The sequence below is a fragment of the Protopterus annectens genome, chromosome 11.part0 (genome assembly GCF_019279795.1).
Source record: "Protopterus annectens isolate FY-2018-M chromosome 11.part0, PAN1.0, whole genome shotgun sequence".
Classification (NCBI taxonomy): domain Eukaryota; kingdom Metazoa; phylum Chordata; order Ceratodontiformes; family Protopteridae; genus Protopterus; species Protopterus annectens.
The window spans coordinates 207,543,474-207,555,578 of record NC_056745.1 but is presented as its reverse complement, the minus strand read 5'-3'; positions in this window follow the sequence as shown (position 1 = coordinate 207,555,578).

Sequence of the window (12,105 nt, the reverse complement as noted above, 5' to 3'; positions counted from 1 at the left end):
CTCTGTCATTTCCAAGAGGTTCTTCACTCTCTTTTGGCTCAGGGCACCAATCAAGCCATGTCTCTTGCCTGGAAGGGAAGGGGTTTTATTCCAAAAAGTTTTTGGTCCCACGAAAGGAGGACACATGGAGGCCAGTTCTGGATCTCTCCAGGCTGAACACCTTCCTCAAGAACTCTTACTTTCAGATGATCTCTTTACAGATGTTATTTACCCTTCTCCTTCCCCAGGCCTTTCAGGTATCTCTGAATCTCAAGGATGCATGCCTTTACATTCCCATCCATCCTGTCTTCAGGAAATGTTTGTGTTTCTGTGTTTCTTCCTTACATTTTCAGTTCTCTCCTTTGCCCTTTGGCCTCTCTAATGCCCCAAGGGTATTCAACAAATGCTCCTGACATTGCTTTTTGCAGGGTTTGAGGGATTCAGATTTTTCTGTACCTAGACTATCTGCTTATTCAAGCTCCTTCCCCTACTATCTGCTTCAGGATCTTCCATTCACTACTTCCCTGTTACAAAGTCTAGGGTTCACCATAAATTTCCAGAAGTCAGTTCTGATGCCTTCCCAGGATCATATTTTCCTTGGCTGCAGGCTTCAGACAGCTCTCATGCTGACATCTCTCCCTGCCACCAAGGCTCTGTCTCTGACTGCCTTTTCCAGTCACTTCTTCCTCTGGCATCTGTCTCCACCAGGGAATTTCTCAAGATTCGTGGGTTCATAGCTTCCACCATTCCCATGCTTCCACTAGCTAAGCTTCATATGAGAAAGGTGTAGTTGTATTTTAAGTCAGTGTGGCTCCAACATTGCATTTTTCCAGAACTTCCCAGTACCTTTTCTTCCCTGCCTCAATCTTGAGCTTCAGTGGTGGATCCATCAACTTTCAGTCAACACAGGTCTTCCCTTGCAAGCACCAGTTCCAACTCAGGAGCTGTTTACAGGTGGCTTAGATGGGGGAGTGGCTCTTGTGACCCCCTCAAGGTTCAGAGTTTCTGACTCCTCATCGGAGATCAGATCACATCAGTACAAAAGAGATGAGGGCCTTGCTCTTGGCTCTTCAGGCTTTCCACTCCCTCTTTCATCCTGGACCTCTGAAAGTTTTCATGGACAATCCCACAGTGATGTGGGAAGTCAACAAACAAGGGGGCGTAACATCCTGTCTTCTTTGCAGGCTAGCTGTTCAAGTCTGGGATCTAGCTATCCAGTATCAAGTGACTCTACAGACAGTTTGCATTCTCTCAGAGCACAATGTAGTGTCAGACTTCTTGAGCAAGTCTAGTACACAAGCTTATGAATGGATGCTTCACAGAGATGTGTTCCTGGACATTGTTCATTGGTGGTGCATCCCTCAGGTAGATGTTTTTGCCTGCACTCTGAACAAGTAACTTTCTCTACTCTGTTCTAGAGTCCCAAGTCCTCTGACTTGGAAGGAGGATGCCCTTTCTTTTCCATGGAAGGGGATTTTCTGTACACCTTCCCTCCTCTTCCTCTGTTACCACTAGTCTTGCACAAGATCAGGCAGGATTCTCTCAGAATCTTGCTAGTGACTCCCTTTTTGGCCCAGACAGCATTGGTTCCCCCTTCTTTCTCACCTGGCCAGGGGCAGTCACCAGACAAGGAGTCCCTTATCTGGCCTTACTTGTCCAGTCTTCAGATTACACTCTGGGTGATAGGATTATGATCCTTTTCTGACACCTCCTTTCTGAGGACATCCTTCAGTTTCTGAAGGAGGCCAGGAAACACACTACTAGGAAATCATAAATGTCTAAATGGAAGCAATTTTCTGTCTAGTGCCTCTCTCACCATCCAGATCCCCTATCTGTGGCAGTCCCTCTGGTTCTGTTTATCTGTATGATCTGCTCCATGCTGAGTTGGAAAATTCTTCAGTTAAAGCCCACCTGTCAGCAATTTCTGCTTGTCTGCCCTTGACTGCTCCTCTGGCCATTAGATTTGAGGTCAAACAGTTTCTTAAAGGCTTCCTTCATATCCGGCTTCCCAGGAGGCATATTCCTACTTCCTGGGACTTCGGTTTTGTAATTCAGAAATTGACTCAAGCTCCTTTTGGGCCTGCTTCTTCATCTTCCTTACAGCTTTGTACTTGGAAGACTGTTCTTTTGGCTGTCACGTTAGCCAAGAGGGTGTGTGAACTTGGCTGTCATAGCCAGTCTTCATTTTTTGGTTTTCTGCAAGGACAGATTGTCTCTTTGTACTAATCCTTCTTTTATGCCCAAAGTGGTTAATGAGTTATCCCTTAATCAGTTTATTCATCTTCCTCCAAAGCTCCACACAGGCATGCAGTTCCATCCATACTGCTGGCAAATGTTTGATTTCTGGACACCAAAATGGATTACATCAGGTTGGACTTAAACACAAATCACAAGGTAAGAAACAGTTGTTTAATCATTTTTACAGAGACTTGGCTAAATTCAAATATCAGTGAATATGCTGTGGGAATACAGGATTACACCTTATTCAGAGCAGACAAGATACAGGTCATCAGTGGCAAAGCCAGTGGTGGAGGGAGTTTGCATATATGTAAACAACTGCTGGTGTAATAACACAATGGCTGGCAAGCGACTCGCAGCAAGCCGTCATTTATCTGAGGCAGGTCAGCTTGTACTCAGGTTTCAGTGGGGGGGAGGTGGAGAACAGGTAGGGTCAGGATAGGTAGGAGGGCTGAGGTGGACTGGGCAGTCCAGAGGAAGGATTGAAAAGGCTGGTAACAAAGCAAATCAGTCTTTTCAATCTCTACCTTGGCAGCTTGTCTGATCAGCTTATCTGTGGATTACTGGTTTGTGTTTAACTACGTGGGTGATCTAAGAACAAGGTAGAGGCCTTTTTTGTTTGTTTTTGATTTAATCACAGGCTTTAGTGGCATTTATCTGTATAATCTGCACTGTGTGTAGCTAATAGTGTAGGAAGCTTAGGGTATTATGCTTAAAGGCATGCAAGCAGTTTTTCAACAGATAAGTGGGGGTAATGTTGAATTGATTTGGTGCGTTATAATTGGATTTTTTTTTGCAGGCCTGTATTTCGATGCTACAAGCAAGGGTAGGAATTAAGGTTGTACTTGTAAGGTATCAAGTGAAAATTAGAACACCAGAAGGGTTTTGTGAGTAGTTAACCAATGATTTACACTGAGTGAATTAAAGCATAGTTAAAAAAGAGAAATAACTAGGGCACATGCCCCTTAGAAGTCCTGGGGTTATACATGAGACACAGGAAGTACTGTACAAGCTTTAATAAAAAAAAAAATATATATATATACACAAGGGGTGATATGGTGGAGGCCTAGTTGCAAGCAGCTGTGGCCTACAGTTAGCCACAGGGCAGGGCCTGGGAACTGAGGCCTGCAGTTAGTCACATGGCAGGGCTTGGGAACTGAGGCCTGCAGTTAGCCACATGGCAAGGACTGGAAACTGAGGCCTGCAGGTAGCCACATGGCAAGGCCTGTGAGATGATAGCCACTTGGGGCCTGGCCTGTGAGCTAAGGTCTTTAGGTAGCCACATGGCTGGGCCTGGGAGCTGAGGCTGGAAAGTAGCCACAAGGCAGAGCCTTTGGAGAGGATAAGAAATAATTGAGGCACTCAAGGACAGTTTGCCTTAAACTATTTTATTTACATGGGGCAGAGATTTTGTATCAGAGAAAAGGCTAGTTATGTTATTGCTGACGTGTAAAGACATTTTGGTTTAAGAGCATGTAGGCAGATTTTTAAGTTACTATTTGATGCAATGGCTTTAGTTTGTGTAATCTTGTAATTCAAGTCAGTTATATTTTTGAAATGCCTGGAGATTAGGTTACAAACAGGCTAGAGGGTAAAATATGTACTTGAAGGTATCAGACTAAATTTAAATGACAGAATAGGTTTAAATTAATACTTCAAATAGGGTTTACTATGGGATTAAGGCTCACTTAAGGCATGAAACAAAGGCACACATGCTTAAGTGTGGCCTGGGGTTTAGGGATGAGATGCAAAAGGTTTTAGCAAAAGCTGAAATTGTTTTTCTTAGCAATCTAGCAAACAGTAGTTGTGGCTTTCAATTAATTAGATGGCTGGGGTCAGAGACGAATCACATGGCAAGGCTAGTGAGTTGTGGCCTGCTTATATACTTAATACAATATAAATCATGTTTGGTTCTCTAACTTGTTGTGCTTAATGCAAGTAAATCATGTCTGGTTAATTTCTTAGAAAATAAAATAAAATTAATAATAAAAATAATAATACTACATAATTCAGCTGAGTGGGTCATTAAAATTAATCTAGGTCTTATGGAATTTATAGCCATTTGCAGGTTGTAAATGAATACAATGGGTAATTGTGGATAGAAAGGTTTGGTAAAAAGTGGAAACTCTTTTTTGTTCAGGACCACAAAACCTATGCTTATGTTTGATAACCCTGTGGATTTATTTGTTGTTTATTTTACCTGCTAACACGATCTGAAGTAGTTAACTTCATTTGATCATCAACCTGTGAGTTTTGGATCTGATATGGATCCGAGCTGGCAGCTTTCCAAGCTAAGATCCGCGCTCTAAGGTCCTCTCCCTTACCGATACTACACTGCAACCTCCTTCCAACCCTCATATCTCGTTTGTCACAGCTTCGCCAAGATGTGATCTCTGAGCTCCAGGCAGCTAGAGTAGGATTTTTCCAGCTTTAATTGTGCAAAGTCAGTTTAGTGTGCATGGATAGTTTTTACCTTCCCTTTCTTCCTCCCCCTGGGTTTCCATTCAAAAAAAAAAAAAAAAAGTAGTAAAACTTTGTATTATTTAGTTAGTGTAGGCCTCCCTTTCCCGTCTTTGCTGTGTGTGTATGTGTGTTTAGGTAGGGCTTTAGTTAGCCATTTTGTTATTGTGGGGGTTGAGATGTCGGACTCTCAAAAGCCGACTTTCTCCAAATGCACAGAGTGTGGCCATAAGTTGTCCCCGACTGATGGCCACACTCTGTGCGTCATGTGTTTGGGGATTCCCCACCTTTCTTCAGGCTGCAAAATTTGTGCAGCCTTTAACCCACAGGCTCTGTGGGATTGCAGGGCCAAGTTAATGTTGGCTGGGTTTCTCCTGGCAGAATCTGCTTCTTCTTCCTCTGTGGCCACGACTGTGGCCGTATCAGCTTCTGGTCTTCCTCCCCTGTCTGGGACTCACACTCCCATTTTTAAACAGGGTGACAAAGAGGCCAGGAAGGAGAGGCGTAGGGAGAGAGACAGAGAAAAAGAAATGGAGAGACAAAGATAGGGGTCGTAAGAGACCAGCGGACCTGTCGGATCCTTCGGGTCCTCCTGTTAAGGTGGTCACTACCCCGGACAAGACTCCTAAGCTGTCTTCTCCTCGACTCCGTTCCCCTAGATTTTCTCCAGAGCTGGAGGAGGAGGAGGTTCGGCCTGCCTCGAGGTCGTCCTCACATCGGCCCTCTCGGCCGGTGTCGGTAGCGTCCTCCAGATCCATATGAAGCCTCTTGGAGGCTGACATGGACCGGATGATGAGAAGGTTTTTACAGACTCAGTTGCAGATGGGAGTGTTGCTGGCTTCCCCTCCCGCCGGAGGGGGAGTTCAGCTCCAATGTTTGCCCCGATAGCTCCTTCTCCAATCCATCCCCAGGTTTTGGAGTCCCTGGATCCAAGGAGGGGTTGGCGCCGATGGTTCCTCCAACCTCAGCACCGGCCATGCCCTCGAGTTTGTCAGATCCTATGTTGGATCTGAGCTCTCGGAGCCGTGATTTGGGTGTCAGATCCAGGGGATGAGTGTGTCATCGGCTCCTTTATGGTCGGGACATACCATTCCTCTGGGTCCGTCTGTTCCGGATTTGGCTCCGATCCCTTCATTGGATCCGAGGGGCACAGTTACTTGTCCTGCTAGTTTTAGAGAAGCCGGTTCCCCTTCGGCCTTCAATGTTGTGGAGATGGTTGTCTCAGGAGGATCGAGATCCCTCACTCTTTCCTCTGAGTCCGTCCCTGTTCCCTCGCTGCTGAGTGTGTCTTCTGCCATTCAGTCCTCCCAGGGACAGCATGTGTCTGATACGCCCCAGAAGGTTCCCCTTGAGGAATATGAAGCTGTTTGTGAGCCCTCCCTGGAGAGCCCCCCGAGGAGATCCCTCGCAAATGCAAGTGCAAGAGGAGGCACAAGGATTCCCCCCAGTCCCTCACAGAAGATACCGACTTGGAGGAAGGGGAAGGCTCCTCCAGATCACCTCCCGAAGATGTCTCATTTGGAGACATAATGGAACTCCTCCATCAGAGGGAAGGTTGGTCTGCCCAAAAGCCTTCCTTGGACGAGTCTGTATTCCTGGAGGCGTTTGACGCAGGCCCATATACCTCTTGGGTGTCCCCCCCGGCTGATCCTCTGGTGGACCTCATTACTACCAGAGCTTGGAAGGAGCCGGACACTGTAGAAACCTATACCCAAATGGCCAGACAAGATTTTGAGCCCTCCTACGGACAAGCCTGCATGGAGTAAGGGTTCCCCAGTTGATGCCATGGTGGTGGCAGCGGCCACCAAAAAGGAACTGGCGCAGGAGAGTTCCTTGGTCCATCCTCCAGACAAGGAGTCTAGGATAATGGATCAACTCAGAAAGCGGATGTATGCTTCAGCTACCTTTGCTATAAGGGCGCTGAACTACATGGCCCATGTCATCAGACTTCAGCGCGACCTTGTGAAAGAGTACGCTGAGTCTCCCCCGGAGTCCATTTCGGCCGAGGATAAATTCTCATTCTCGGTACGTATGGCCACCCTTAAGTCATTGACTAACACGTCCATGCGTCTACTCTCTCATGCCACCAAGGGAGCCGCCAGGGCGGCCGGGTTCGGCATTGCCATGAGGCATCACGCCTGGCTCCGACTTTGCAATTTTTTGGAACCTTTCAAGGAATCCTTCATGAATACCCCTTTTGACGGTTCGACCCTGTTCAGGAAGACCGTCCGTGATACGCTAGTCCAGAGTGAGAAGGACGGGAAGATGCGCTTCACTAACCCTCAAAGGTCCTTTTCCAGGAATCTGCGAGGGCAAATGAAGTTGTGGTTCCAGAACTCTCAGCATTCCCAGGACACTCCTGACTCCTTTTCCCCTAGAGGCAGAGGGGGACAAGGTGGATGCCGGCCCAGAGGCAGAGAGGGACCGAAGAATTTCGGGTCACGGGAATCGACAAGGTGGATGCTGGCCCAGAGGCAGAGGGGGACTGAATAATTTCAGATCACGGGAACCGTTTTCGGATCGACTCACACAGCAGCCCTAAGGGGTTGCCTGACTGCTCCACTCCAGAGGCAGTCGGGGGCATTTTTCGAAACACCTAGCTCAATGGGAGTCCATAACGTCAGACCGCTGGGTGCTTCGGATAATATCCAGAGGCTATTCCATTCCCTTTCTGACCAGTCCCTCACCTCCAAAGCACCTCCCAGATGGTCCACCCCCTCAGAGGGAGGTGGCAGCTTTGGAAATAGAAAAGGTGCTAAACAAAACGGCAATCCAGCTGGTCCCCCCAGACCAGTCCGGATCAGGCACCTATTCCGGGTTCTTTTTGGTGCCAAAAAAGATGGGGGACTTGAGGCTGATTCTCGACCTATCCACGTTGAACCTGTCTGTTGCCAAGGAGAAGTTCCGGATGGTCACCTTACTATCCATCCAGCCTTTCTTGCAGGAGGAAGACTGGATGTGCTCTGTAGATCTCAAGGATGCGTACTTCTACATTATGATGGACAGGTGATCTAGGAGGTTTCTCCACTTTCGGCATGGAGCCAATCACTACCAGCTCAGGGTCCTACCCATCTGTCTCACCACAGCCCCCAGGGTGTTTACCAAGGTCATGGCAGTTGTAGCGGCCCACCTGAGGCTTCAGGGCATTCAGGTCTTTCCGTACCTGGACGATTGGCTCTTCACTGTCCCCTCCAGGCATCAACTTGTTCAAGCCAGAAATTCTTTCCTTCAGCTGTCAAATTTACTGGGTATCACGATAAACCTTGTGAAGTCCTCTATTCAGCTTGTTCAGATTCTGGACTTCATAGGGGCGAGAATAGATTCTGTCCAGGCCAAGGTATTTTTGACTCCAGACAGACTTCGGAACCTGACCCTCCATGTCTTGGCACTTCTTTAGGCTTCTTCACCCCCAGCAGAGCTAATTCTGAGGGCCTTAGGGTCCATGGTAGCAGCTATAAATCTGGTTACTTGCTCATGTCTGCACATGACAGTGTTACAGTGGACGCTACAAGTTCAGTGGTCTCTGTTATACCGGCCCTTAAGTAACCCAGTTCCTCTAAGCAAGGTGTGCAAAACTTCCCTCATCTGTTGGCTTCAATCCCAGGATCTTCGAGAAGGACTCCCCTTTATTGCAACCCTGCTCAAAGCCACTGTGACCACGGATGCCTCCCATCTAGGGTGGGGGGCATTGCTCGGTCAGGACTGTCCAAGGCATGTGGTCCCCGAACGAGACCATTCTGCATATCAACGTCCTAGAGATGAGGGCGGTCCTTCTAACATTACAGGCCCTTCATGCTTCTCTTCCTCTGGGAATGATTGCAATTCAGTCAGACAACATGTCAGTGGTCTGGTATATCAACAAATGGGGGAACCAGGTCCTACCCACTTTGTCGAGAGGCTGTGAGAGTGTAGGAATAGGCGATCTCCACCAAACGTTTTCTGATAGCAACGCACATCCCGGGTCGGTCCAACATTTTAGCAGACAAACTGAGTAGGACTATCCTTTTTCCCTACGAGTGGTCTCTGAACCCTTGTGTAGCAGAAAAGATCTTCCTCAAGTGGGGTCAGCCTTGCTGCGATCTCTTCGCATCGCCATCCAATGCAAAGTGCAGTGAGTTGTTCACTCTGTTTCCCCCTCGGGGGGAAGCCCCCAGAGACGCTCTTGTCCATGCTTGACCACCTGGTCTTCTTTATGAGTATCCCCCACTACCTCGAATGACAACATTTTTGCAGAAAGATTGTCGGTTGGGGAGCAGGATTATTCTCATAGCCCCATTCTGGCCTCGTCAAGTTTGGTTCCCTTGCCTATGGTCTTATCTAGTAGCTCCACCCTGGATATTAGATCCAGTTCCGGATCTCATTTGTCATCCCTCCGGAATATCTCCCCTGAATCTGGACAGCCTCATGCTTACTGCTTGGTTGCTCCAGTTCCACTAATTGCCAGGACTCCTGGACTCTCTTCTCCTGTTAAGTCCATTCTGGTGGTGGCACACAAGTCCTCCACCCGAAAGGTGTACCGTAATAAATGAAAGCGTTTTTCCATTTGGGCTTCTCAGAGAGATTTGGATCTGTTTACCGCCCCTATTCCAGCGGTATTAGAATTTCTGTCTCAGGTTTTTCAACAGGGGGCCAGCTCTTCCTCTGTTAAGGTCCAGCTGGCGGCTATATCCCATTTTCATGTAGGAGAAAATTCAGGTTCACTAGCTGCTTCTAGGATTTGTAAGACTTTCATCAAAGGCACCTTTTTGCTGAGACCTCCGATTAAACATCCTTCCCCTCCATGGGATTTGACCTTGGTTCTTCAGGCCTTAGTTGCACCTCCGTTCGAACCCGCAGCGTCAGTTGATTTAGAATTCTTGTCATGGAAGACAGCCTTCCTGGTCGCCATCACCTCGGCTAGGAGAGTGTCTGAACTTCAAGCCTTGCGTATGAAACCCCCATACTTAGTTTTTCATAAGGATAGGGTTTCTCTAAGGACAAATCGTTCTTTCCTCCATAAAATCTCTTCGGAGTCAGATATCAATCAGTCTATTAATCTCCCAGTATTCTTCCCTAATTTTCAAAACAAAGGGGAATACAAGCTTCATTTGCTGGATGTCCACAGACAGTTGCGCTTTTATTTACATAGAACTAAACCTTTTCGTAAGTCTGATCATCTATTTGTTTCCTTTGCCAAGCCCTTTTTGGGGAAACTAGTTTCTAAGGTGACTATTGCTAGATGGATTTCACTTTGTATCCTGCAAGTGTACAAGGATCATGGATTACCAGAACCAGACAGGGTTCATGCTCATTCTACTCATTCTGTGGCTACTTCTGCTGCATTCTGGTCCAGAGTTTCTCTGGATGATATTTGTTCAGCGGCTACCTGAGCTTCCTCTCACACTTTTATTACTCATTATAAGTTGGACTTGGTATCTAGAGGAAGGGCTTCTTTTGGTTCTGCAGTACTCCGGAATATCCTTCCATAAGGGCCTCCCAAGATTTTTGGTAGCTGGGGACTCTGTCCCACAGGTTGATGATCAAGTGAAGTTAACTACTTCAGATAAAGAAGTTATGTACTCACCATAACGTTCCATCTGAGTAGTTAGACTTCATTTGTCAGCAACCTTCCCTCCCTCCTTCCCCCTGACCTTAGTGGTTTAAGATAGTCCTTGGACTCAGACTTACTGGGTTTTGTGAGCCTAGTCTATGTGATCAGGTCAGGTTATGTCTTTTGGGTTGATGTGTGTCACACTGTGGGTGGCAGACTCGATCTGAGGGTTAGAAGGAGGTTGCAGTGTAGTACGGGAAGGAGCTTGGAGCTCGAATCTAAGCTTGGAAAGCTGCCGGCTCGGATCCATATCGGATACGAAACGCTGACAAATGAAGTCTAACTACTGAGATGGAATATTATGGTAAGTACATAACTTCTTTTTACTAAACCTTGGTGGAGTAAAAAGCAGTTGGTTGGCTGGAATTCTGTGGCTAAGTAGCAGAATATTGTAACCATTTAAATTTTAGTGGTGTTACTTTCTTAAGGAAGAAGAAAAAGAAGGGCAGAAAGGTGAGGGGAGGTAATGGGTCAATGCACTGAATTTCTTCAGGAAAGGCTGAAATATTTCATATGATGCAAAGCTTTGATTTGTTGGTAATATTTCGTTGGGTTTTTAGTTATCAGTGTAAAGTGGCTTGGTGGAACAGAAAACATATTTAAAGCATTTTCCTGTTTGAGAAAGCGGGATTATTTCTAAATGGGCAAAAGTTTCATTTTAGCTGCTAATTCAAGCTAGGATGTTAACCCATGGCTGTAAAGTTTTCAAGAGAAGAAAAACTGGCTGCAAGCAGAAGGTTTTCTCATCCCCCACTTCCTGCAGTGTAATTAGGTTTTATAGGGGCAGGTTTGGTGGAGACAAAATAGATAAAATAGCACTATGCACTTACAAAGGGAAAGAGGGGGGAGTTTTATGGCGTTCCACTTACAGTTCTTGGGAGGAAAGCTTTAAAGCCTTAGTAAAACCTCAGTAATTTGGGGGCACTGTAAAGGCCCTTGAGTTGCAAAACTTCCTTACAGTCACTTTGTTAGCTCACATATTTTTGTAAGTTCCGCCACATAACCCACGCACTCAGGTCACTCCACAACAAGTACAAATATGACTGTCATTGTCCATGTTGGTGTGAACGACCTGAGACGTACCTCCCTGGACTACATGAAAAGAGACATGGAAGAGCTCTCTGATCTTGTAACCCAGGCAGGTATGACCCTAGCCCTGAGTAGCATTCTGCCATCACCCAGAATGATACCGCAGTACAAGGACAAAATGATTGACTTCAACAATTGGCAAAGCTTCTGGTGCCATTCTAAAGGGATCCAGTATCTGTCTGCCTGGGATGACATGGTCGACAGTCCACGATGCTTTGCCAGAGATGGCCTGCACCTGTCACCCCTGGGATTCTGGATACTGGCTAAGGTTCTTGCCGCTCCTATAGTGCCTTTTTTAGGCAAGGTTCAAATGACAAATTCACCACCGTAACAGGAACAGGAACAGGCAAGCAAAAACTGAGGGTGATGCTACTCAATGCTGGAAGTCTAAATCTCAAAATGCACTCACTCGAGGCACTCCTTAAAATGGAGAACATCGATATCTGTGCAGTGACTGAGACCTAGTTCAAGGCTCCAGAGAGCACCCCTGCACTACCAGGCTATAACTCATACCACACTTTTCAGCCATGTAACCTGGACCGGAACACCAAAGGCGGAGGTGTGTCCATATTCATTAAGGATATCCACACCTCCAGGCTAGTTAATAGCATAATGCAGCCGAGGTTATCCAAGTGCAACTAACTCGGGGCAAAACTGCAATCCAAACTGTAGCTTGCTACAGATCACCCACCATGCCCCAGGATTCCCACTCCTCTTTTCTTGATGTACTGGAAAATATTAGGGTTCAA